Raw genomic sequence first — 26,202 nt, forward strand, 5'->3', positions numbered from 1 at the left:
ATGGCATGATTGTAAACTCATGTTGTCAATATGTAGAGATAGGTATAGAAATAAATATAGATACGTGTGTGTATAAATACATACATTTTTAGCCTTTCTCACCCCAGTAGCATTGAACATACCTCTGGCAAAGACTAAGAAATTTATCTAAAGTTCCGGCTAGTGTAGAACAAAACCAGGATTTGAAAACCCAGACAGTGGGACTCCATGTGCTGCTCTCCTTACCCACAATGCTACAGAAGATGACGAAGTTGTACAGTGTGGGTGGGATGTCAGAAATAATGTGTCCCTACCTAAAAAAAAAGAAAGAGGAGCAGGAACCAGAGATCAAATTGCCAACATTCGCTGGATTAAAGAGAAAGCAAGGGAATTTCAGTAAAATATCTATCTCTGTTTCACTGACTGTGCTAAAGCCTTTGTGTGAATCATGACAAACTGTGGAAAGCTCTTAGAGAGATGGGAATACCAGATCATCTTACTTGCCCCCTGAGAAACCTATATGTGGGTCAGGAAGCAATAGTTAGAACCCTGTATGGAACAACTGATTGGTTCAAGGTTGAGAAAGGAGTACGACAGGGCTGCCTGCCATCACCCTGTTTGTTTAACCTATATGCTGAACACATCATGAGAAATGCCGGCTGGGTGAGTTACAAGCTGGAATCAAGATAGGCGGGAGAAACATCAACAACCTCCTGATGGCAGAGACCAAAGAGGAACTAAAGAGCCTCTTGATGAGGGTGAAGGGGGAGAGTGAAAGAGCTGGCTTAAGAATAAATATTAAACTAATATCATGCCATCCGGCCCCATGACTGCATGCAAAAAAAAGGGGAAAAGGTGGAAGGAGCGACAGATTTCCTCTGCTTGGGCTCCAAAATCACTGCAGATGGTAACTGCAGCCATGAAATCAGAAGACGATTGCTTCACAGCAGGAAAAGTGATGACAGACCTAGACAGTGTGTTGAAATGCAGAGACATTACCCTGTTGACAAAGGTCCATACAGTCAAGGTTATGGTCTTCTCCGTGGTCATGAATGGTTGGGAGAGCTGGACTGTAAAGGAGGCAGAACACCAAAGAATTGCTGCCTTCAAACTGCGGTGCTGAAGACTCCTGAAAGTCCCTTGAACAGCAAAGAGATCAAACCAGTCAATCTTAAGGGAGATCAACCCTGAATATTCACTGGAAGGACTGATGTTTAAGCCCCAGTATTTTGGTCATCTGATGCAAACAGAAAACTCATTGGAAAAGTCCCTGATGCTGGGAAAGATTGAAGGCAGAAGGAGAAGCGGGCATCAGAGGATGATATGGCTGGACCGCATCACCGATGCAATGAACACGAACTTGGGCAAACTCTGGGAGATGGTGAGGGACAGGGAGGCCTGGTGTGCTGCAGTCTGTGGGGTCACAAAGAGTCAGACATAACTAGATGACGGAAAAACAACAACAACCTGAAAAACGTCTTTTTTCTGAAGCTTTCAGCAGAATCATTTCATTGTTATGCTAGATCTTTGAGTCTTTGTAAGTGGTGGGTTTTGATCATAATGCAAACATTTTGCTAGGTTAGTCTCTATTGCCATCACCACTTGGAAGCATAAAAATGCACAATATTGTATCATTTTAGTGGCTACAGATAAGTATTTGCATACGTGAATCTAATGGTAAATGTTATGTCATTGCTAAATTTATAGAAAACAAAACGAAATCCAGACAGTCTGTCAACTACTTTACAATCATTTTCTGAGTTGCACAACAGTAGTCTGAATTTAGAGTTACCATCACCATTTTAGTCAGACATGACTGAGCGACTGAACTGAACTGAACTGAACTATCACCATTTTATGGATATTTATTTATTGATATCTCAAAATGGTTAAACAGCTTGTTTAAACAATTTCTCTCAGAGGGCGCTATATTTTGCACCTAATTATTGTGGACTCATCTGCATTCATCTGTGATACGTGCTGCTGCTGCTGCTGCTAAGTCACTTCAGTCGTGTCCAACTCTGTGTGACCCCATAGACGGCAGCCCACCAGGCTCCCCCGTCCCTGGGGTTCTCCAGGCAAGAACACTGGAGTGGGTTGACATTTCCTTCTCCAGTGCAGGAAAGTGAAAAGTGAAAATGAAGTCACTCAGTCGTGTCTGACTCTTCGCGACTCCATGGACTGCAGCCTACCAGGCTCCTCCGCCCATGAGATTTTCCAGACAAGAGTGCTGGAGTGGGGTGACTCAAATGTCCTGAGTATCTTTGAAGAAGAGATTAAGCTGAAAAAATACCACTTTCTCAAAAACAAAGCCTTTTGTAGAAAGCAATGACCTGACCCCCTCTGTAGTCTGTTTCACCCTAGACAGAGGAAATTTTGTGATATTATAGGAAACTGTTTTAAGGAATATAAGGATAGCTCAACATGAAAGTACACATAAACTTTTATTATCAGACATTTTTTTAGACATTGTATCATACTGTCCCCAAGAAAGAGGTATTTTATCATGCAGAGCAAGGCCTGGCGCTAATGTAACCCACACATCAGTCACTGACATAAGGACTGGTCAATTGGCAGAAACGTTAGTGAACTTAAAACAAGGCTTAGAAAGGCTTTCAGGAGATCTAGCAGCACTGAACTCACTGAGAAAGGTGTACCTTATTTAGTGTAAGCCCTAAATGACTCCACTGACATCCCTGTAGAGATGTGAACCAACTCCAGTTAGAAATACAAAGTGGAACCAGTGGCAAACAGCACAGATGAAAAGCAAATGGTATCACAAAGCAAACAGAGTAAAATTTGAAATCAAAACTGTATCATCCAATTGCCAGTGAAAGGGAAGATAGTGTCTGAAGTTTGATCTAAAAGGGCAGGTAATAAGACAAATAGCCCTGAATAGATGTAAGTGGGGCAACCAGGTAAGACTGTAGGTGTTTCATAACACATTTACTTTATTCTAACGATTATTTCCATTTTACTGGAGCCTTGATAAGGATGGGAAGGTGGAACAGTTGAAAGCCTTTTGTTGTTGTTCAGTCCTTAGATCGTTGTCCGTCTCTTTGTGACCTCATGGACTGCAGCACACCAGGCTCCCCTGTCTTCTACTATCTCCCAGAGTTTGTTCAAATTCATGTCCATTGAGTTGGTGATGCTATCTAGCCATCTTATCCTTTGCTGCTCTTTTATCCTTTTGCCTTCAATCTTTCCCAGCATCAGGGTCTTCCAATAAGTTGGCTCTTTGCATCAGGTGGCCAGAGTATTGGAGCTTCAGCATCAGTTCTTCCAATGACTATTCAAGGTTGATTTCCTTTAGGATTGACTGGTTTGATCTCCATGCTGACCAAGGGATTCTCAAGAGTCTTCTCTAGCTCCACAGTTTGAAAGCATCAATTCTTCGGCACTCAGCCTTCTTTATGGTCCAACGCTCACATCCATACGTGACTATTGGAAAAACCATAGCTTTTACTAGATGGACCTTTGTCAGCAAAGTGATATCTCTGCTTTTTAAGATGTGGTCTATGTTTGTCATGGCTTTTCTTCCAAGGAGCAAGTGTCTTTTAATTTCATGGCTACAGTCACCATCTATGGTGATTTTGGAGTCCAGGAAAATTTTTCCATTTTATTGGAGCCTTGGTGAGGATGGCTGAGTAGAACTGTTGAAAGTCTATCTGTTGATATAAAATGAGAGAAGTTTATGAATATTCGTGACTGAAGTCACCTAGAGCCAGACATCCTGGAATGTGAAGTCAAGTGGGCCTTAGAAAACATCACTACAAACAAAGCTAGTGGAGGTGATGAAATTCCAGTTGATGGAATTTCAAATCCTGAAAGATGATGCTGTGAAAGTGTTGCACTCAATATGCCAGCAAATTTGGAAAACTCAGCAGTGGCCACAGGACTGGAAAAGGTCAGTTTTCATTCCAATCCCAAAGAAAGGCAATGCCAAAGAATGCTCAAACTACCACACAATTGCACTCATCTCACACGCTAGTAAAGTAATGCTCAAAATTCTCCAAGCCAGGCTTCAGCAATATGTGAACCGTGAACTTCCTGATGTTCAAGCTGGTTCTAGAAAAGGCAGAGGAACCAGAGATCAAATTGCCAACATCCGCTGGATCATGGAAAAAGCAAGAGAGTTCCAGAAAAACATCTATTTCTGCTTTATTGACTATGCCAAAGCCTTTGACTGTGTGGATCACAACTGTGGAAAATTCTGAAAGAGATGGGAATACCAGACCACCTGACCTGCCTCTTGAGAAATGTATATGCAGGTTGGGAAGCAACAGTTAGAACTGGACATGGAACAACAGACTGGTTCCAAATAGGAAAAGGAGTACGTCAAGGCTGTATATTGTCACCCTGTTTATTTAACTTATATGCAGAGTACATCATGAGAAACGCTGGACTGGAAGAAGCACAAGCTGGAATCAAGCACAAGATTGCCGGGAGAAATCTCAATAACCTCAGATATGCAGATGACACCACCCTTATGGCAGAAAGTGAAGAGGAACTCAAAAGCCTCTTGATGAAAGTGAAAGTGGAGAGTGAAAAAGTTGGCTTAAAGCTCAACATTCAGAAAACAAAGATCATGGCATCTGGTCCCATCACTTCATGGGAAATAGATGTGGAAACAGTGGAAACAGTGAGAGACTTTATTTTCTTAGGCTCCAAAATCACTGCAGATGGTAATTGCAGCCATGAAATTAAAAGACACTTACTCCTTGGAAGGAAAATTGTAACCAACCTAGATAACATATTGAAAAGCAGAGACATTTACTTTGCCAACAAAGGTCCGTCTAGTCAAGGCTATGGTTTTTCCTGTGGTCATGTATGGATGTGAGATTTGGACTGTGAAGAAAGCTGAATGCCGAAGAATTGATGTTTTGGAACTGTGGTGTTGGAGAAGACTCTTGAGAGTCCCTTGGACTGCAAGGAGATCCAACCAGTCCATTCTAAAAGAGATCAGCCCTGGGATTTCTTTGGAAGGAATGATGCTAAAGCTGAAACTCCAGTACTTTGGCCACCTCATGCAAATAGTTAACTCATTGGAAAAGACTCTGATGCTGGAAGGGATTGGGAGGGCAGGAGGAGAAGGGGACGACAGAGGATGAGATGGCTGGATGGCATCACCGACTCAATGGGCATGAGTTTGAGTGAACTCTGGGAGTTCGTGATGGACAGGGAGGCCTGGAGTGCTGCTATTCATGGGGTTGCGAAGAGTCAGACATGACTGAGCAACTGAACTGAACTGACTGAAACAGGGCTGTGCCAGGAAGGCTCTGCACTAAAAAGCATAATAGTTTAGAATTGATTAGTATTTAGAAAAATACCATGAAAATGCCTCACAATGTTCATAGCTAGGGATGATTGTAGACAAAGATGTGTACTCTTAAAAATCGCCTTTATATCCTCCATACTGCTCAAGGGTTTTCCCACAAGTTTTTCCAGGCACAGGACTCTGATGGTCTCTGAGTTCCTCATTATGACTCCTGATCGTGGACCATACTATGCAGTAAACTATTTCTTCCTGCTTCCTCTGCTTCCCCTGGAAAGACCTCAGGCTTCAGAATCAACCATATCTGATTATACACCCACGCTATGCTGCTGACTTACTGTTACAATTTGAGAAGGTAACATACACACTGTGGGCTTTGTTTTTTCCCCTGAGAGACAAAAATAGTAATTCCTGTCTTTGAAGTTTACTTTGAGAATTGATTAGGTGAATCAAAAGCTTAGCACAATATATGTAACATATCTGGGTGTCAGTTACTATTAGACAATGACAATAAAATCTGCCTACAGTTCTGCTGCTCTTATATTAACTGAACAGTTAATGTTTCATTTCCATGGGTATTTGCACTTTAAAAAAATCAATGAAATCATTTGTATAGAAAATATTTTCCAAAACATTTAGGAGAAGTGTTTTAATGTTTTGGACAAAACTCACATAAATCTATGTAGGCTCTGACTACTTTTTAGTATAGATAAATTACAAGCATCCTGTGTCTATGTAATGGTAAATCTGGTTCTAACTAGAGTCTTTCTTTTCTTTTCACAGAAATAAGTATAAAAGGCTCTGAAAGTATTTTGAAAGTAAATGTGTAGATACACCGAATTCATGTACATGGAAACTTTAGTTAATAAACCCTCTGCATATATTCACATCCTTGAAAATGTAAACCTGTAAGGAAAAGTTATGTAATATGCTCTCCACCAAAATATTAAAAGATGCCTTTACTCTGCACTCAGTCAGGTTAATATAAATTTCAATAGCAGAACTAAAATATAGCAGGGTAAAATTTCTAAGAGCTGGAAGTATGTTGGGTCAATGGTATATGGGGATTTATTTAGAAAGGAAACTACAGAGGGTGATCAAGAATCTATTTGTGGTGGGATGAGGGGTGGGAGGGAGGTCCAGAGGAGGGAATATATGTATACTTACAGCTGGTTCATGTTTTACAGCAGAAATTAACATAACATTGTAAAGCAATTGTGTGTGTGTGTGTGTGCACATTTGCGTGCATGCTCAGTTCTGTCCAAATCTTTACAACCCCATGCACTGTAGCCCACCAGGCTCCTCTGTCCATGGGATTTCCCAGGCAAGAATACTGGAGTGGGTTGCTATTTCCTCTTCCAGGGGATCTTCCCAATCCAGGGATTGAACCTCTGTCACCTACATCGGCAGGAGGATTCTTTACCACTGGGATTCTTTACCTGGGAAGCCCCTGTAAGGGGGCTATTATCCTCCAATTAAGAATAGAAAGGGGCTTCCCTGGTGGCTCAGATGGTAAAGAATCTGCCTGAATTGCTGGAGACCCAGGTTCAATCTCTGGGTTGGGAAGATGCCCTGGAAAAGGGCATGGCAACCCACTCCAGTATTCTTGCTTGGTGAATCCCATGGATAGAGGAGCCTGGCAGGCTACAGTCCATGGGGTTGCAAAGAGTCAGACATGACTGAATGACCAACACTTAAAAAAGAATCTAGTTGTAAATAATACACAGTGAATGGATATATATTACTAAACAGGAAAGCATGAACGATAATATTCACATTGCCATTATTTCTTTTTATTCCCCCTAACTCCATCCTTTCCTTCCTTTTAAAATTTCTTTTAAAAAAAATATAAATTTTTTTGGACGTGCTGGGTCTTAGTTGCGGTATGTGGGATTTTTTGGTTATGGCATGTGAACTCTTAGTCGTGGCATGTCGAATCTACTTGCCTGACCTGGGGTCGAGCCTGGGCCCTCCACTTTGGTGGTGTGGAGTCTTAGTCACTGGATCACCAAAGAAGTTCCCTCTCTATTTCTTCTCTGTTGTTGTTGTTAATGTTATTTAGTTTTGATATGTATGATACTGTATACATGTAGTTTACAGGTTAATGTTGTTCAGTCGCTCAGTCGTGTCTGACTCTTTGTGATCACATGGACTGTGGTCAGCACGCCAGGCTTCCCTGTCCTTCACCATCTCCTGGAGCTTGCTCAAATGCATGTCCATTGAGTCGGTGATGCCATCCAACCATCTTGTCCTCTGTTGTTACAGGTTAATAGTAGAAAAATGGTAATACACTCAACATCTTTCCTGCTTGAGATGATCATTGCAATATCTCAGGAGCATTCATGTGCCCTTGTCCAGAGTTTTACTTTTTTCCCCTTTCCTTGGTTGTTTTTCTGCCAGTGTACATAAAATTAAATAATATTTAGTTTTGAAAAATATGTGGCAACGACAGATGTAGTTGCAAAAGGGAATAACAGCAGCACCACTATTAGAAGGATCCAGGAGATGAGAAGCTGAATGGAGCATTTGCATCATAATCTGACTTTGGCTTCTTTGAGAGTTTAATAAAATGCTTAACTCTCAGTCAGTGGGGAAGTCAGTGGGGGAAGACTTGAAATGGTCCTAAGAAACTTAGTCTCAGCAAAACTGGGTCATCTGACAGGCCTAGACTATGGGCCAGGTACCAAAGTCTGGAAGTGTCCTTTGCTTCTGAGTTCACATGGTCTACCATTTGTTCTTACATACAGTTCAAAGTTGACCACTGGCTTTGAGAGAGAAATGTGTATTATAAACTGATCCAGGCAGTAGGACATAAAAAAAAGAGAGGAAGAATTTCAACAGTAGGTCAAGTTAAGTGCAGGTGTGAATCTTACTGAAGTTCACCGAGGCATTTAGTTTTGAGGTTATAAAGATGGTATATACAGTGGCACTGGGGATCTTGGCTGTAATAACCCTCATCCCATCTGTTTGTTAAGTCACAGTGTTCCAATCTGAACCCATCGCCCTATATATCACTGATGTACATCTGTCAGCTTTGGGCTCTCCCTTTATTTTTGTGGGAATTTCATGGACATATCCTTTTTATTGCCTCTCTTTCTGTAGCCCATGTCTTCCCCTTCTTGGTTTATGTTCTAGTTCTGGTACAACCATCCTCAGTGGCATTTTAAGAAAAGGTACGTGGGAGATAGATTTTTCAACATTGTGCATGTTTGAATGCATTATTTGGCTGTTGACTATTTGTTGGGTTTAGAATTTTCTTTATAACTTGAAGCTTCATCATCTTCTTGATGCTCATGCTATAGTTAGATTCCTTCTGATTCTTGATCTTTTATACATGAGTTTTTTGTAACATATTCAATACAGACTTTAACAGTGGTCCATGGTTTTTTTTTCCCCTCTCTCTCCATAACTTGTAAAATCTTTTTTACCCACAGCATTTAGAAAACTCACAGTATATAGGTCTATTTCCATCCATTGTGCTAGGCATTCAGTCTTGCGACTAATGGTTGTCAGTTCTGCGGAAATTTCCCAAATTACTTCTCTATTTTCTAGAACTCCTTGTACTTTTCTACTTATTACCTTTCCTTCTTCTAACTCTTTGACGTTTTGATTTTCATTCTGGGAGATTTCCTCAATTTTGTCTTCCTAATCTCCTGTCAGAATTTGAAACCCAACTGTGATGTTTTTAAATTGCAAAGCTTTTTTCTTTTTTCTCTGAATGTTTTGTTCTTTATTCCTGTACCAATCCTGCACTAGAGATAAGTGATCATCTCTCTTCTTACCAGTAGTGTTAATAATCATGTTCTTATTTTTGAAGACAATTGTTTTTCCTCTAAGATGAATTGTATTTTTTGTTTGCTTGTTTAGAATTGTCTATAATTTCCATATTACAGGCTTTCTTAAGATGTTTAATTATACTTCTTGTTTTCTCATTTAAGAGTGGAAACTCTGACTGGATGTCAGAGTTGAATGTGTGTGGTGGGGAGTGTTTTCAGTATGATCTTTTTTTTTTTTTTTTTTTGTATTGTTATTTTTTTAAAGATTTTTTTTTTTTTTTCTTGACATGGACCACTGTTAAAGTCTGTATTGATTATGTTACAATATGGGTTCTGTTTTACATTTTGGTTTTTTGGCTGCAAGGCATGTAGGAATCTTAGTTCCCAGACCAGGGATCAAACCCATGCCCCCTGCGTTGGAAGACAAAGTCTTAACCATTGGACCACCAGGGAGGCATCATCTGGGCTGAGTATTTTAAACAAGAGCTAATATGTAAAGAAATCCTTTTTCTCTCTTGAGAAAGCCCGGTTCTCATGACTGTCATCTTGCTACAGAAGTCTGGAAACCTTTCTTGCTACCTTAAAGCAAACCTCAAGCTGACCAAAGGATTGTTTTGGGGACAAGGTTTGCCCTCATTCTCTTTTCAAGAAAGTCTTAGGAAAGGAGAACTTTAAAAAAAAAATGAAGTACAACAGTTAACATATTTGCAAATCATTTTTCTTCTTATAGTGGATAGATTAGAAAATGACCCTGAATGATGTAGCATCTTAAACAACATAAAATGTCATTTAAGAGGAGTTGATTAAGTTTTAAATAGAGGTGGCATCCCACTCCAGCACTTTGCCTGGAAAATCCCATGGATGGAGGAGCCTGGTGGGCTGCAGTCCATGGGATTGCTAAGAGTCAGGCACGACTGAGCAACTTCCCTTTCACTTTTCACTTTCATGCATTGGAGAAGGAAATGGCAACCCATTCCAGTGTTCTTGCCTGGAGAATCCCAGGGATGGGGGAGCCTGGTGGCTGCCATCTGTGGGATCACACAGAATCGGACACGACTGAAGCGACTTAGCAGCAAGGAGAAAGCGGATCAATATAATCCCCTTCTTTGTGGTTAAGAGGTGACCTTGGAGAAAAAACACATTTCTGGGTGCTGAGAACAAAGGCTGTAGTGGGGCTTCACGTAGTAGGGGAAAGAGAAAACAGGCGTGCTTGGCACATGCAAGATGTTCACAGCGAAAGAGAAGATAAACTCATACTTTTAAAATATCAGGTGCCATGGACTTCTCTGGTTGTCCAGTGGTTGAGACTTCACTTTCCAGTGCAGGGGCTGTGGGTTCAATCTCCAGTCAGGCAGCTAAGATCCTTCATGCCTTGTGGTAAAAAACAAAAACAGAAAACAACAACAAAAAAATCAAAACATAAAGCAGAAACAATGTTATAACAAATTCAATAAAGACTTTAAAAAGATAGTCCATGTCAAAAAAAATTAAACAAAAAAAGTAGGTGTCAAACACTGGCTCAAAAAAATTAGCTGTCAAACATGTCAAAAAAAATTAAAAAAAAAATTAGGTGTCAAACACGCGCTCTGTAAACCTAGTACACTTCTAGAAAAGAAATTTGAAAAGGAGAAATAGAATTACTGAGAAAAATAAAATCTGGTTGCAAATAGTCAGCAGCTGCAAACCTAATTGTTCCAATTCAGTGGCTCTCCAATTATTTATCTCAAGTTTTATCCTTTAAACACTGGTGTGTTTATAAAGGCCACATTGACACAACTGATCATGTCAGGACTGGTGAGGGTGGGGAACGGTCAGGAATGTCTATTGGCTTTCTACTGCAATGTTAGTTTGCCCAAATTTTCCACGCTGTTTTGTAAAGTACCAATTTAGAAAACTAATGAGAACATTTATAATTTGTGTTTGACATTACTATGCTACAATCACCAAACTAAGTTTATGGTTATAACCATAATATTGCACAATGTTTATGGTGTAAACATCTGGGGACTTTTAAATATAAAAATACTTAATATCACAAAGCTGTCCCAGTGTGTAAGTAGTTATCAAATTTGAAAGGTCTAAACATGCCAAAGGCTGTAAAATAAATACATACCCTTGATACAACATTACGATTTGTATAGTATGTTTGCCTTTCTAACATCATTTGCCCTTGGATCTCAGTTTTGTTTTACATACTTGGTATACCCAAAAGCTCAGTATTGTGTTAACAACAGCTGCCTGGATGTGAAATGATAATAGTAGCGATTATGGTGAGGACAGTTTTAATGAAAGGTTGTTGCCTGAAGTTAGTAAACCCTCCTCAAAGATTCATTAACAGTCAGAATTAACTATGCTATTATTAAAGCAAAAAAAAAAAAAAAAGACAAAAGGAAACACCATCCACTCCCAAAACAACAAAAAATTATTTTGCTGAGCATTCAGTGGGTAAGACTATATAATTATATCAAGCCAGTTATGAAGAGAACACACTGGTCATAGCAAACACCCTCTTCTAACAACCCAAGAGAAGAGTCTACACACAGACATCACCAGATAGTCAATACCAAAATCAGATTGATTATATTCTTTGCAGCCAAAGATGGAGAAGCTCTATACAGTAAGCAAAAACAAGACTGGGAGCTGACTATGGCTCATATCATAAACTCCTTATTGCCAAATTCAGACTGAAATTGAAGAAAGTAAGGAAAACCACTAGACCATTCTGGTATGACCTAGATAAAATCCCTTATTCAGTGGAAGTGACAAATAGATTCAAGGGATTAGATCTGATAGGAAGAGTGCCTGAAGACCTATGGACGGAGGTTTGTGACATTGTACAGAAGACAGTGATCAAGACCATCCTGAAGAAAAAGGAATGCAAAAAGGCCAAATAGTTGTCTGATGAGGCCTTACAAATAGCTGAGAAAAGAAGAGAAGCTAAAGGCAAAGAAGAAAAGGAAAGATATACCCATTTGAATGCAGAGTACCAAAGAATAGCAAGGTGAGATAAGAAAGCCTTCCTCAGTGATCAATGCAAAGAAATAGAGGAAAACAATAGAATGGAAAAAACTAGAGTTCTCTTCAAGAAAATTAGAGATACCAAGGGAACATTTCATGCAAAGATGGGCTCAATAAAGGACAGAAACGATATGGACCCAACAGAAGCAGAAGATATTAAGAAGAGGTGGCAAGAATACACAGAAGAAGTATACAAAAAGGATCTTCATGACCCAGATAACCACAGTGGTGTGATCACTCAGCGAGAGCCAGACATCCTGGAATGTGAAGTCAAGTGAGTCTTAGGAAGTATCACTATGAACAAAGCTAGTGGAGGTGAGGGAAGTCAAGCTGATCTATTTCAAATCCTGAAAGATGATGCTGTTAAAGTGCTGCAATCAATACACCAAAAAGGTCAGTTTTCATTCCAATCCCAAAGAAGGGCAGCACCAAAGAATGCTCAAACTACCACACAATTGCACTCATTTCACATGCTAGCAACGTAGTGCTCAATATTCTCCAAGTCAGGCTTCAATAGCATGTGAATGATGAACTTCCAGATGTTCAAGCTGGATTTAGAAAAGGCGGAAGAACCAGAGATCAAATTGCCAACATTCGTTAGATAATTGAAAAAGCAAGAAAGTTCCAGAAAACATCTGCTTCATTGACTATGCCAAAGCCTTTGACTATGCAGATCACAGCAAACTGTGGAAAATTCTTCAAGAGATGGGAATACCAGACTACCTTACTTGCCTCATGAGAAATCTGTATGCAGGTCAAGAAGTAATCATTAGAATCAGATGTGAACAACAGACTGGTTCCAAATTGGGAAAGGAGTATGTCAAAGCTGCATATTGTCACCCTGCTTATTTAACTTATATGCAGAGTACATCATGAGAAATGCTGGGCTGGATGAAGCACAAGCTGGAATCAAGATTGCTGGGAGAAATATCAATAACCTCAGATATGCAGATGACACCACCCTTATGGGATAAAGTGAAGAGGAACTAAAAAGCCTCTTGATGAAAGTGAAAGAGGAGAGTGAAAAAGTTGGCCTAAAGCTCAACATTCAGAAAACTAAGATCATGGCATCTGGTCCCATCACTTCATGGGAAATAGATGGGGAAACAGTGGAAACAGTTAGAGACTTTATTTTCTTAAGCTCCAAAATCACTGCAGATGGTGATTGCAGTCATGAAATTAAAAGATGCTTGCTCCTTGGAAGAAAAACTATGACCAACCTAGACAGCATATTAAAAACCAGAGATATTAATTTGCCAACAAAGATCTGTCTATTCAAAGCTATGTTTTTTCTAGTAGTCATATATGGATATGAGAGTTGAACTATAAAGAACGTTGAGCACTTTCTATAAAGCATTGATGCTTTTGAACTGTGGTGTTGGAGAAGACTCTTGAGAGTTCCTTGGACAATAAGGAGATCAAAACAGTCAGTCCTAAAGGAAATCAGCCCTGAATATTCATTGGAAGAACTGATGCTGAAGCTGAAACTCCAATACTTTGGCCACCTGATGTGAAGAACTGACTCAGTGGGAAAGACTCTGATGCTGGGAAAGATTGAAAGCAGGAGGAGAAGGGAATGACAGATGATGAGAAGGTTGGATGGCATCACTGAATTAATGGACATGAGTTTGAGCAAGCTCGATAAGTTGTTGGTGGACAGTGAGGCCTGGCCTGCTGCAGTCCATGGGGTCACAGAGATTCGGACACGACTGAGTGACTGAACTGAACCGGATTATAAAGGCATTGATTTTTTTTTTCTTATTGATTGAAATAGCAGAAGTTTTTTTTTTTTTTTTTTTTAAAGGTCTGAATTTTATTCATCAGTTCAGTCACTTCAGTTGCTCAGTCATATATGACTTTTTGCAACCCTGTGAACCGCAGCATGCCAGGCCTCCCTGTCCATCACCAGCTCCTGGAATCCACCCTAACCCATGTCCATGGAGTTGGTGATGCTATCCAACCATCTCATCCTCTGTCGTCCCGTTCTCCTCCTGTCCTCAATCTTTCCCAGCATCAGGGTCTTTCCAAATGAGTCAGTTCTTCCCATCAGGTGGCCAAATATTGGAGTTTCAGCTTCAACATCAGTCCTTCCAATGAACACTCAGGACTGATCTCCTTTAGGATGAACTGGTTGGATCTCCTTGCAGTCCAAGGGATGCTCAAGAGTCTTCTCCAATACCACAGTTCCAAAGCATAATTCTTCTGTGCTCAGCTTTCTTTATAGTCCAACTCTCACATCCATATGTGACTATTGGAAAAACCATAGCCTTGACTAGACAGACCTTTGTTGACAAAGTAATGTCTCTGCTTTTGAATATGCTATCTAGGTTGGTTATAACTTTCCTTCCAAGGAGTAAGTGTCTTTTAATTTCATGGCTGCAATTACCATCTGCAGTGATTTTGGAGCCTAAGAAAATAAAATCTCTCACTGTTTCCATTGTTTCCCCATCTATTTCCCATGAAGTGATGGGACCAGATGCCATGATCTTCGTTTTCTGAATGTTGAGCTTTAAGCCAACTTTTTCACTCTCCTCTTTCACTTTCATCAAGAGGCTCTTTAGTTCCTCTTCACTTTCTGCCAAAAGGGTGGTATCATCTGCATATCTGGGGTTATTGATATTTCTCCCAGCAATCTTGATTCCAGCTTGTGCTTCATCCAGCCCAGCATTTCTCATGATGTACTCTGCATGTAAGTTAAATAAGCAGGGTGACAATATACAGCCTTGAAGTACTCTTTTTCCTATATGGAACCAGTCTGTTGTTCCATGTCCAGTTCTCACTGTTGCTTCCTGACCTGCATACAAATTTCTCAAGAGGCAAGTCATCAGGTTTCCCTTATTTTGGGGGGAATCTTGTTATACCAAGTGCCATTCAGTTGTCCTACCCATAGGGATATAAACAAATCTGGAAGCAAATGTGGATGATATTTCATCCCATAGGTTTTGAATCGGTGAGTTTTCATTGTCATTTATCTCTGGGTATTTTTTAAACTTCCTTTTTGATTTCTTCAATGATCCATTGATTGTTTAGTAACATATTGTTTAGCTTCTATGTGTTTGTGTTTTTTACAGTTTTTTTCCTATAATTGCTTTCTAATCTGTTAGTTTTATGTTTAGAAAGGATGCTTGATATAATATCAGTTTTCTTAAACTTACTGAGGCTGGATTTGTGACCCATCGTGTGGTCAGTCTTGAGAATGTTCCATGTGCATTGAAAGTATATTCTGCTTTCAGATGGAATGCTCTGTAAGTATTAGTTAAGTCCATTTAGTCTAATGTGTCATTTAACGACTGTGTTTTTTAAAATTAATTTTCTGTTTGGATAATCTGTCCGTTGCTGTAAGTGGGATACTAAAGTTTCCCACTTTTCTTGTGTTACTGTGAATTTCCCCTTTAATGTCTATTAATGTTTGCCTTATGTACAACTCTTATATATTCTTCTGGAATTGGCCCCTTGGTCATTATGTAGTGACCTTTCTTGTCTCTTGTAACAGTCTTTATTTTTAAAGTCTATTTTGTCAGACATGAGTGTTGCTACTCTGGCGCTCTCTTTATTCCATTTGCCTAGAATACTGTTTCCCATCCCCTGACTCTCAGTCTGTATGTGTCCCTAGGTCTGAAGTTGGTCTCTTGTAGACAGCATATATACAGGTCTTGTTTTTGTGATATGTCATTCAGTGTTTGGGGTGTCTTCATAAACCTTATGCATTTTCTGGTAAAGATCCCGAGACCAATACAGAGAATGAAAACAGGGAAGGGTGTGGGCTGCTAGCTGTTGCTCTGAGACTGAGAGCATAACGTTCCTCATAAAGTTCCATTCTGGCACAATCTTGTTCTTCCTTGAGTCATAAAATCTTCATCCTAGGACCCCACAGCAAGCTGGTGGCAGAGCTGGGATTTTAGAACTGTTGCCATTGTCGTTTGAAGGTTTGCTCAGTACTGTTCTATACCTGTGCTGTCCAGTATGGTAGCCACTAGACACATGTGGCTATTTCAATTTAAATTAATGAAAATTAAATAAAATTAAAAGTTCAGTTCCTCAGTTTCACTAGTTACATTTCAGGAACTCAGTAGCCATGTATGTTTGATGACCACCACATTGGACAATACAGATATAAACCACAGTGTCTCAGGAACTTCTTTTGGACAGCGTTGCTCCAAATGCTAAAATGATGTACATGTTTCTGATTGATGCAGTATCCTTATTTGTAGAAACCTATTAAAATGAAATTTTAGTGTTACACCTAGCCTCTCTAGTATACCAAAGGTCAATGTAAATTCAGAAAAAAATTAGAAAAATAAACACTAAGAAGGACTGGGAAAAGTAGATAAAAGTAACAGTGCCTGTATAAAAGTTAAAGTTACGCTGAAGTGATTCTTTGGGGAAATTGAACTCCCAGGTGTAGGAAGCCACAAAGGAAAAAGAAAATTTATTTTTCTGCCTTTGTGTAATTTTCTTTCATTAAAAATCCCTTTCCAAAGGTCCTTAACCTAAGGTACAAATGTTGAGTAACATCAGACAGCTTTGAGCTAATCAAAATTAAAATTCATATCATAAAAAAACCCTAAGTATTATCACATTTGGATTCTGTATTTGCCTGAGGTGATGGCAAGAAATAAAAGGTAAAATCATTTACAGCAGATGAGTGGGAAAGAGAGCCTTTGTTGATTTTTTATTAGCTGTTTAGCTTCAGGGACTCAGGGGTAATAAAAACAGTAAATAGTACCTTGGTGGCCTGAATAAGTTAGTGATCCTTCCAAAGGTACAAACTCTCAATGAGTGATTAGTTTAAGCCTAGCACGACCCAAGCTTACCAAAGGTAATTTATAGTAATTATCTCAGTTCTTCCCTATAGGCCTTTCCAGATGATTTGTAATAAAGTCCAACTAAATACTGTTTAAACACATACTATCTGGAATAAGTCTTTTATAGTATAATATACTAAAACATAAACATGTTACTTTCCTTTAACTATTATGTAATAGAGTTTTAAAATAACACATGTAGTGTCTGGGAGAGTGTTCTGTGTAATTTTTAGTGGATTAAGAAGTAGAAATTTTAAGAAGTGTATTTTCCAATAATAGGATTGGCTTACAGGAGGAGGGCAAGTGAGATGAGTACAAGTTGGGTTCAAAGAAAGTGGGATATATGTCAGAGAGGAAGTGACAATATTATTCTGAACGTGGTGGACATAAAAAATATTTACAGCCTAAAAGTTGAGAGTTACGTTTTGTTTGGTGGGGATTTTTAAGACTGAAAGCCCAGGAGACAGCGTCTCAAGTAACTGTGAGAGAACTGCTCAGAGGAGGTGGGGATGGGAGCCAGGTTATATAGAAGTTTTGCAACAAAGGGCAGGTAATCTGAACGTCAGAAGATTATTGTAAATTAAAGAAAACCAGATATCCCAAGTTAAGGAGTTAGCACTTTTCATGTATGGGAGGATGTAAGAATCTGGGCTCACTGAAATCAATCTTTTGATATGCACATCACCTATCTGGGACCAGTATCCTTTGTTTCACATCTTGAGTTTCCTCAGGGCTCAGGGGGAGTGGCTGCAATCTGAGGGCTGCTGGATGGCAGGTATTTTTTCCTTCCTGAGTTCCCTTAGGGCTCACCAGCCCATCATCCATGGTGGCTGCAGTTGCTGATGACCACAACATCCATTATTTTCTGATATGGCTGGAAATATTTCATTTCTCAATATGTTTGGGCACCCCTCATTCAATAATCTCATAAGCCAGTTACTATCACCTCATGATTCCTAAGGGAGACATAGATGTCTTCTGGGAGATGATTACAACAGAGGAGTAGATGAAAGTGAAAAGAAAGCTATTTGGCTAAAATGATGATTTGACATGTGTGGCACCAGGAACCAATCACTAATGCTAACATCATTTAAGCAAGAGGTTGTACAAGGATCTATAGAGATGGTACCCTTTGTCCTCAATCCAGTTGTTATTCTCTCCAATACCAGGCTTCCAGGACAGCAGGAATAAGCAGCCTTAGCACACGTGTCTGCCTGTGTCATTAGTGTCTGTATTCTAGGCAAGTGTCAGGAGCCCCTTGCCATGTAGAATCTGAGGGTGACCAGGAGGCAGTGCTATGGAAATTCAGAGAACAAACAGCAAACCTTACAGTAGCTAAGGGGTCTAGATTACAGGATACTCCCTGAAATCCTGAGAATCATCTGTGGTGAATTCTGAAGTTTTTACATGGAAAACTTCAAATAAATGGAGAAAATTATGATGAGCCCAAGGTATCCATCAACCACTCTCAGTTCAGTTCAGTTCAGTCACTCAATTGTGTTCAACACTTCATGACCCCATGCAGGCAGTGCTCTAAGCTTCCCTGTCCATCACCAACTCCCGGAGCTTTCTCAAACTCATGTCCATTGAGTCGGTGATGCCATCCAACCATCTCATCCTCTGTCATTCACTTTTCCTCTTGCCTTCAATCTTTGCCAGTATCAGAGTCTTTTCAAATGAGTCAGTTCTTTGCTTGAGGTGACCAAAGTATTGGGGCTTCAACTTCAGCATCAGTCCTTCCAGTGAATATTCAGGACTGAATTCCTTTAGGATGGACTGGTTTGATCTCCTTGCAGTCCAAGGGACTCTCAAGAGTCTTCTTCAACACCACAATTCAAAAGCATCAATTCTTTGGAGCTCAGCTTTCTTTATAATCCAACTCTCACATCCATACATGACCACTGGAAAAACTATAGCTTTGACTAGATGGACGTTTGTTGGCAAAGTAATGTCTCTGCCTTTTAATAAGCTGTCTAGATTGGTTATAGCTTTTCTTCCAAAGAGTAAGTGTCTTTTAATTTCATGGCTGAAATCACCATCTGCAGTGATTTTGGAGCCCCCCAAAATAAAGTCTCTCACTGTTTCCATTGTTTCCCCATGTATTTCCCATGAAGTTATGGGACTGGATGCTATGATCTTAGTTTTCTCAATGTTGAGTTTTAAGCCAGCTTTTTCACTCTCCTCTTTCACTTTCATCAAGAGTCTCTTTAGTTCTTCACTTTCTTCCATAACGGTGGTATCATCTGCATATTTGAAGTTATTGATATTTCTCCTGGCAATCTTGATTCCAGCTTGTGATTCATCCAGCTGGGCATTTCACATGATGTACTCTGCATATAACTTAAATAACCAGGGTGATAATATACAGCCTTGACATACTCCTTTCCCAGTTTGGAACCAATCTGTTGTTCCATGTCCAGTTCTAGCTGTTGCTTCTTCACCTGCATACAGATTTCTCAGGAGGCAGGTATGGTGGTCTGCTATTCCCATCTCTTGAAGAGTTTTCCATAGTTTGTTGTGATCCACACAGTCAAAGGCTTTAGTGTAATCAGTGAAGCAAAAGTAGATGTTCTTCTGGAATTCTTTTGCTTTTTCTATGATCCAATAGATGTTGGCAATTTAATCTCTGGTTCCTCTGCCTTTTCTAAAACAAGCTTGAACATCTGGAAGTTCATGGTTCACATACTGTTGAAGCCTGGCTTGGAGAATTTTGAGCATTACTTTGCTAGTGTGTGAGGTGAGTGCAATTGTGCTGTAGTTTGAGCATTCTTTGGCATTGCCTTTCTTTGGGATCGGAATGAAAACTGACTTTTTCCAGTCCTGTGGCCACTGCTGAGTTTTCCAAATTTGCTGGCATATTGAGTGCAGCAATTTATCAGCATCATCTTTTAACCCACTGTTAACAATTATCAATTCATGGCCAAATTTGATTCAGTTTTCCTTCATCTACTCTCTTCCACTTTCTGGATTGTTTCAAAGTCAGTTTTAGGACATTTCAAGGAAGCATGTTTTTTTCTACAGTGTATTGGCACAGATAAATAGTATCTTTGACTGCTATCATGGTATTTATTCTTTAAGGGCATTGGGAGTTACACAGGATACAGTAAGGTATGTTAAGTGGATTCACTGAGGAAAGGACAGGGAACTATGGAACAGACAATACAGGAGATTGAGGAAAAATCCTAAGAATGTGACATCTAGACCAGAAGTCTCCAACCTTTTTGGCACCAGGGCCAGGTTTTATAGAAGACAAGTTTTCCATGGACCAGGGTAGGGGGATGGTTTCAGGATGATTCTAGTGCACTATTTATTTTGCACTTTATTTCTCTTATTCCATCACTCCACCTCAGATCATCAGGCATTAGATCCTGGAGGTTGGGGATTCCTGATCTAGACTGAATCATGGTGGCCTAATAGGTGTCAGTCAACAGAAGACGGGAAGAAAGGGAATTCCAGATGGATGAAATATCAAATAATTATTTACTTAATGAGTTAAGCATATTCATAAAAGTTTTGCATAGTGTCTTATGTACTAGTGTTAAACAGGTGGGGAGACCCTAATCTCTCAAGTATCAATAGAGTGAATGTCTGTAAGGTACACATGAATCTCGATTGAACAGAAGATGATCCATTCAAGACACTGCATATATTCAGAAATCTTGGAGAGTAAGGTGTACCGAGGTGGTGGCAATGGTAGGCATGGCCCAGTCAAGCAGTGATTCTGTAGCAGCAGCAACCGGAGGAGACTGGAGACTTGTGATGACAATGAGGGTGTCCACAATAGGAATTATCTAGAATGCAGTGTTCCCACACTATGTAATATCAGATTGGCCAAAAAGTTCATTGTGGTTTTTCTAAAAGATGTTATAGAAAAACCCAAATGAACTTTTGGCTAACCCAATATTTAAAAATCTACCTTCCAATATGAGTGTGATCTTTGAAAAATTTTAGTGGATACTTTTTATTATCATAACTGATGTTTATTGAGTTGATGGACATGAGTTTGAGCAAACTCTAGGAGTTGCTCTAGAGAAGCCTGGCATGCTGCAGTCCATGGGGTCGCAAAGAGTCAGACATGACTGAGCAGCTGAACTGAACTGATGTTTAATTGAAAGTAACATATGACCATTTCTTTAGAGGAAATAAACTCATTTCTATAAACTTGCAAGTTTAGGTCAGGGAAGAATTTTCAGGAGTCCCAACGTATTAATAAGTTCTGAATGTTTTAATGTTTTCTCCAAAGAATAAGAAAATAATATAAAAGTTCTTTATATATCAGGTTTCAGTGTAAGAAGACATAAACCACGCTAGAGTTTTCAAACAGGAAAGAATTTAATAAAGGGAAGTGGTACTTATCCAAATTTACTGGAAGGTTTGGTGATAAAGAAGTTTTCAGGTCAGACCCAAGGTGCAGCCAGAGCAGTTTCATTACATTTGTGATATTATATCAAATGAAACTGGTGAGCAGGAGAGATCAAACTTCCTAGGAGCTTCGGTAAGGCATCTGTGCAAGAGGTTGAGATATCATCTCAGTGAAAATGGAGGGCCATGCCACAATTTTGACATTTCTAAAGGGCCCAATGATCTATGACAATTTGAAATGCCCTTCAAAAATGAGAGATAATTTGATGTCCTTTGAATTACCCACCACAAAAAGTGAGGTATAATACTTGCGGGGCCTCTATAGATTTTTTTTTTAGATTTATTATTTTAAAATCTTTTAATGAATTATAGTTGATTTGTATATAGTGTTGTGCTAATTTCTTCTGTATGGCAAAGTAATTCAGTTATATATATATTATGTTCTTTATATCCATTCTTTTTAATATTCTTTTCCATTATGGTTTATCACAGGATATTAATATAGTTCCCTGTGCTATTCAGTTGGACCTGGTTGTTTATCCATTATTATTCATTTGATAGCTTACATCTCCTAACCCCAACTTCCTGTGTTATTCCTCCCCCATATCTCATATGTTATTTGACTCTAGCTTATTTTCTGCATATCACAAAGACTGATAGTACTTATATATTAGAGCAAGAAAATGGGTCTCCATGAATAGAGACTATAATTCGAGCTGACACTTGGGCACATGAGTCAGAAGTCCCAAGTACCTGTGGTTGATGCTGTACAGCAATTTCAATACTATTAATGCCATTAATAGTAACTAGGCATTTTCAGGAAGGGCATCACCTCTTCTAGTAACAGATTTTGTTCATGGAGAACCAGCTTGACTTGCTACTCTAACAAAGTGATTATTCACCCCCAATTGCCCACTGTGAACTGAGTATTATCTTGTCTGTGCAGCCTAAAATTGGATGTGCACAGCAGCATTCATGTGCAAAATGGAAATGGTCTATAAAAGCTGGGACTAAGCAGGACAGGAATGAGGATACAGCCCTGGTAGGTAGCTTAGATTTCTGTCATACCTGCCTTATGTTGTGGATTCTCCCTTCACACATAGATTTGACGATATGAGGAGTTATTGTTTGTTTTAGTCACAGAGTCATGTCTGACTCTTTTGTGGCCCCCATGGACTGTAGCCTGCCAGGCTCCTCTGTGGGATTTCCCAGGCAGGAATACTGAAGTGAGTTACCATTTCCTTCTCTAGGGTATCTTCCTGACCCAGGGATCGAACTCGTGTCTCCTGCATTGGCAGCTGTGTTCTTTACCACTGAGCCACCAAGGAACTCCTATATAAAGAGTTACCTATGATGAATTAACAGAAGAAGGAAAAAACTCAGATATGATTTATGGATGCATCTGCACAATATGCTGAGATTAAATAAAAGTGGATGGCCACTCCATTGTAACCCCACTCAGGAGAAGCCCTGGACAACAGTGATGAAGAGGGCAGAGCTTCCTGTGGCTTATCCAGTATCATACAGAACAGTCTTCTTGTCCTAAAATATCTGCTATTCTTCACCTATTCAACCATCCTCCTCTCCACCCAATCTCCTGGAAACCACTGATTTTTTTTTTTTTTTAATTTCCATAGATTTCATTTGTCCCAGAATGTTATATCATTGGAATCATAAAGTATATAGCAGGCTTCTTTCACTTAGCGATATGTATTTACGATTCATCTCTGATTTTTCATGGCTTAATAACTCATTTTGTCTTTGAAAATTATGATAAAATATACATAACACAAAACTTACCATTTTAACCATTTTCAAGTGTGTATTGGTGGCATTCAGTATATTTGTACTGTCGTGCAACTATCATCATCATCCATCTTCAGACTCTTTTCATCTTAGAAAATTGAAACTCTGTATCTATCAAACAAAAATTCCACACTACCCCCTTCTCCTTCGCTCCCGGTGAGCATCATTCTACTATCTCTCTCTATGAATTTGGTTAATCTCAGTACCTCATATAAGTGGAATCATGTATTGTTTTTATACTTTTGTGACCACCTTAATTTACTTAGTGTAACGACCTTTAGGTTTTTTTTTTAACTTTTTCCCTTTTTGACTCACATTGGCAATTTATTCAGAAGAAAGTATTAGCAACTCCTTTTATTATCAACTGTTTTATCCATGTTGTAGTGTATGTCAAATTTCCTTTTTAAGGTTGAACAGTAGTCCATTGTATGTATATGTGCATGCTAAGTCGCTTCAGTCACGTCCAACTCTTTGTGACCCTATGGACTGTGGCCAGCCAGGCTCTGCTGTTCATGGGGATTCTTCAGGCAAGAATACTGGAGTGGGTTACTATGCCCTTCTCCAGGGGATCTTCCTGACCCAGGGATCGAACCCATATCTCTTATGTCTCTTGTATTGGCAGGGGGGTTCTTTAACACTTACACCACATGCAAAGCCCCTATGGCATGTGTATACCATGTTTTATCCATTTATTTATTATTTTATTTTGGCTGTGCTGGGTCTTTTTTGAGGAATGTGGGCTTTCTCTAGTTTTGACCTCAAACTCAGTTGCCCCGTGGCATGTGGGATATCTTAGTTCCCTGACCAGGGATCAACCCCCACGTTGGAAGGTGGGTCCTTAACCTCTGGACCACCAGGGAAATCTCTACACTATGTTTTATTTATGCATCTGTCAACAGACACTTTGATTGCTTCCACCTTCTGGCTATCAAGAGTAATGCTGTTATGAACATGAGTAGACAGATCATGCTCGAGTTCCTGCTTTAGATTCTTTTGGGTATATGCTCGGAGATAGAAATATCTGGATCATATGGTAATTCTACTTTTATTTCTGTTAGAGGTACCACAATGCTGTTTTCTTGGAGGCTGCAGTGTTTAACATTTCTACCAACAATGCACAGGATTCCAATTTCTCCATATCTTTGCTAAAACATTTTCTGATTTTGTTGTTTTGCTTTGTTAACAGTATCCATTCTAATGGATTCAAGGTGGTATCTCATTGTGGCTTTCATTTGCATTTTTCTAATGGTTAGTGGTAATCTTTTCATTTGCTTATTGGCTATTTGTTTCTTTTTTAGGGAAATATCTATTCAAGTCTTTTTGTCCATTTTAAAATTGTTTTAATTTTAAGTGTAAAACACATTTAAGATTCATCCGTTTTTTAATGTTGTTTTGAGTTGTCCAGATTCTTTATATATTCTGAATAGAAACATCTTATCAGATATATGATTTTTTATTGTTCTTGTTGACTTGCAGGGTTATATATGTATATATATTCAGGATAATAACCTCTTATCAAATATATGATTGAAATTTTTAAAAAATTCCAAGGGTTACCATTTTATTGTTAACTGTATCATTTGACACATAGAAAATTTAATTTCAACATTGTCCAATTTATCTTTTTGGGGGGGTTACCTGTGCTTTTGGTGTTATGTCCAAGAAACCGTTGTCAAATCCAGTGTCATGATTTCGTATGCTTTCTTCTAAGATTTTGATCATTTTAGCTCATATTTGATCCATCTTAAGATAGTTTTCACATATGGTATAAATTAAGAGTCCAATTGAATTGTTTTGCAAGTGAATATTCTGTTTTCCAATACAATTTGTTAAAAAAGACTGGCATCTCCCTATTAAATGGTCTCATCATTGTTAATAATTGGCTGACCATATATACAAAGGTTTATTTCTGGGCTCTCTGTTTTATTCCTGGAGAAGGCGATGGCACCCAACTCCAGTACTCTTGCCTGGAAAATCCCATGGATGGAGGAGCCTGGTGGGCTGCAGTCCATGGGGTCGCGAAGAGTCGGACACGACTGAATGACTTCCCTTTCACTTTTCACTTTCATGCATTGGAGAAGGAAATGGCAACCCACTCCAGTGTTCTTGCCTGGAGAATCTCAGGGACAGGGGAGCCTGGTGAGCTGCCATCTATGGGGTCACACAGAGTCGGACACGACTGAAGTGACTTAGCAGCAGCAGCAGCTGCTCTATTCCATTGGTCTAACTATATGTTTTTATGCTATCAAACCATTCTGGTTACTCTAGCTATGTAGTAAATTTTGAAATCATGAAGTGTGAAGCCTCCAACTTTTTTCATTTTTTTCAATACTATTTTGTTTATTCAGGGTCCTTTGGAATTCCATATAAGCATTAGATTCAGGTTTTCTATTTCTATGAAGAGAGTCATGGATTGTGGTAGGGATTACGTTGAATATGTATGTCACTTTAAGTAATATTGATGTCTTAATCATACTAAGTTTTCCTATCCATGAATGCTTTTCATTTAGTGGTGTCTTTAGTTTCTTTCAGCAACATTTTGCCATTTTCAGTATACAAGTTTTTAGTATCATTCATTAAGTTTATTCCTGAACATTTTTACTCTTTTTGATATAAGTGGAATTTTCCTCCTAATTTCCTGTTTTGGTTGTTCACTTTCAGTGTACAGAAATGCAACTGACTTTGTGTTGGTTTAGTATCCTGAAACCTTGCTGAATTTATTTATTAGTCCTAACAGTTTGTGTGGAATCTTTAGGATTTTTTACATATAAAATCCTTTGCAAATAGAAATAATTTTATTTCTTACTTTCCCATCTGAATACCTTTTATTTAGTTTTCTTGTCTAATTGTTCTTGCTAGGACTTCTTGCACTATGTTGAATAGAAGTGGTAAAAATGGGCATCCTTGTATTGTTTCTGGTCTTAAAAAAAGCTTTTAATTTTTCACTGGTGAGTGTGATGTTAGCTGTGGGCTTTTTGTATATAGATTTTATTATGTTGAGGTAGTTTCCTTTTATTTCTGCTTTGCTGAGTGTTATTGTCATGAAAACATGTTTAATTTTCTCAAATGCTTTTTCTGCATCACTTGAGATGATCATATGGATTTTTTTCCCTTAGCATTCCATTTATATTCTGTTAATGTGATATATTATATTGACTGACTTTCATGTGTCTAGCATTCT

General features: G+C 39.0%; 1 long non-coding RNA gene across 13 annotated transcripts in view; it reads left to right on the forward strand.

Annotated features, from left to right (window-relative positions):
* LOC147356934 (uncharacterized) overlaps window positions 1-26,202 on the forward strand; it is a 514,461-nt gene that overhangs the window by 168,663 nt on the left and 319,596 nt on the right. For 2 of the 13 annotated variants that reach the window (XR_015143644.1, XR_015143648.1), the window contains one exon: window positions 22,466-23,330. The exons of the other annotated variants lie outside the window; for them this stretch is intronic. This is a non-coding gene — a long non-coding RNA (uncharacterized LOC147356934). Of the gene's footprint in view, window positions 1-22,465; window positions 23,331-26,202 lie in introns of those variants that run through there. 13 annotated transcript variants of the gene reach the window in all.

The sequence above is a fragment of the Bos grunniens genome, chromosome 16 (genome assembly GCF_055505025.1).
Source record: "Bos grunniens cultivar Pamir isolate PY7600 chromosome 16, Bosgru_T2T1.0, whole genome shotgun sequence".
Taxonomy (NCBI): domain Eukaryota; kingdom Metazoa; phylum Chordata; class Mammalia; order Artiodactyla; family Bovidae; genus Bos; species Bos grunniens.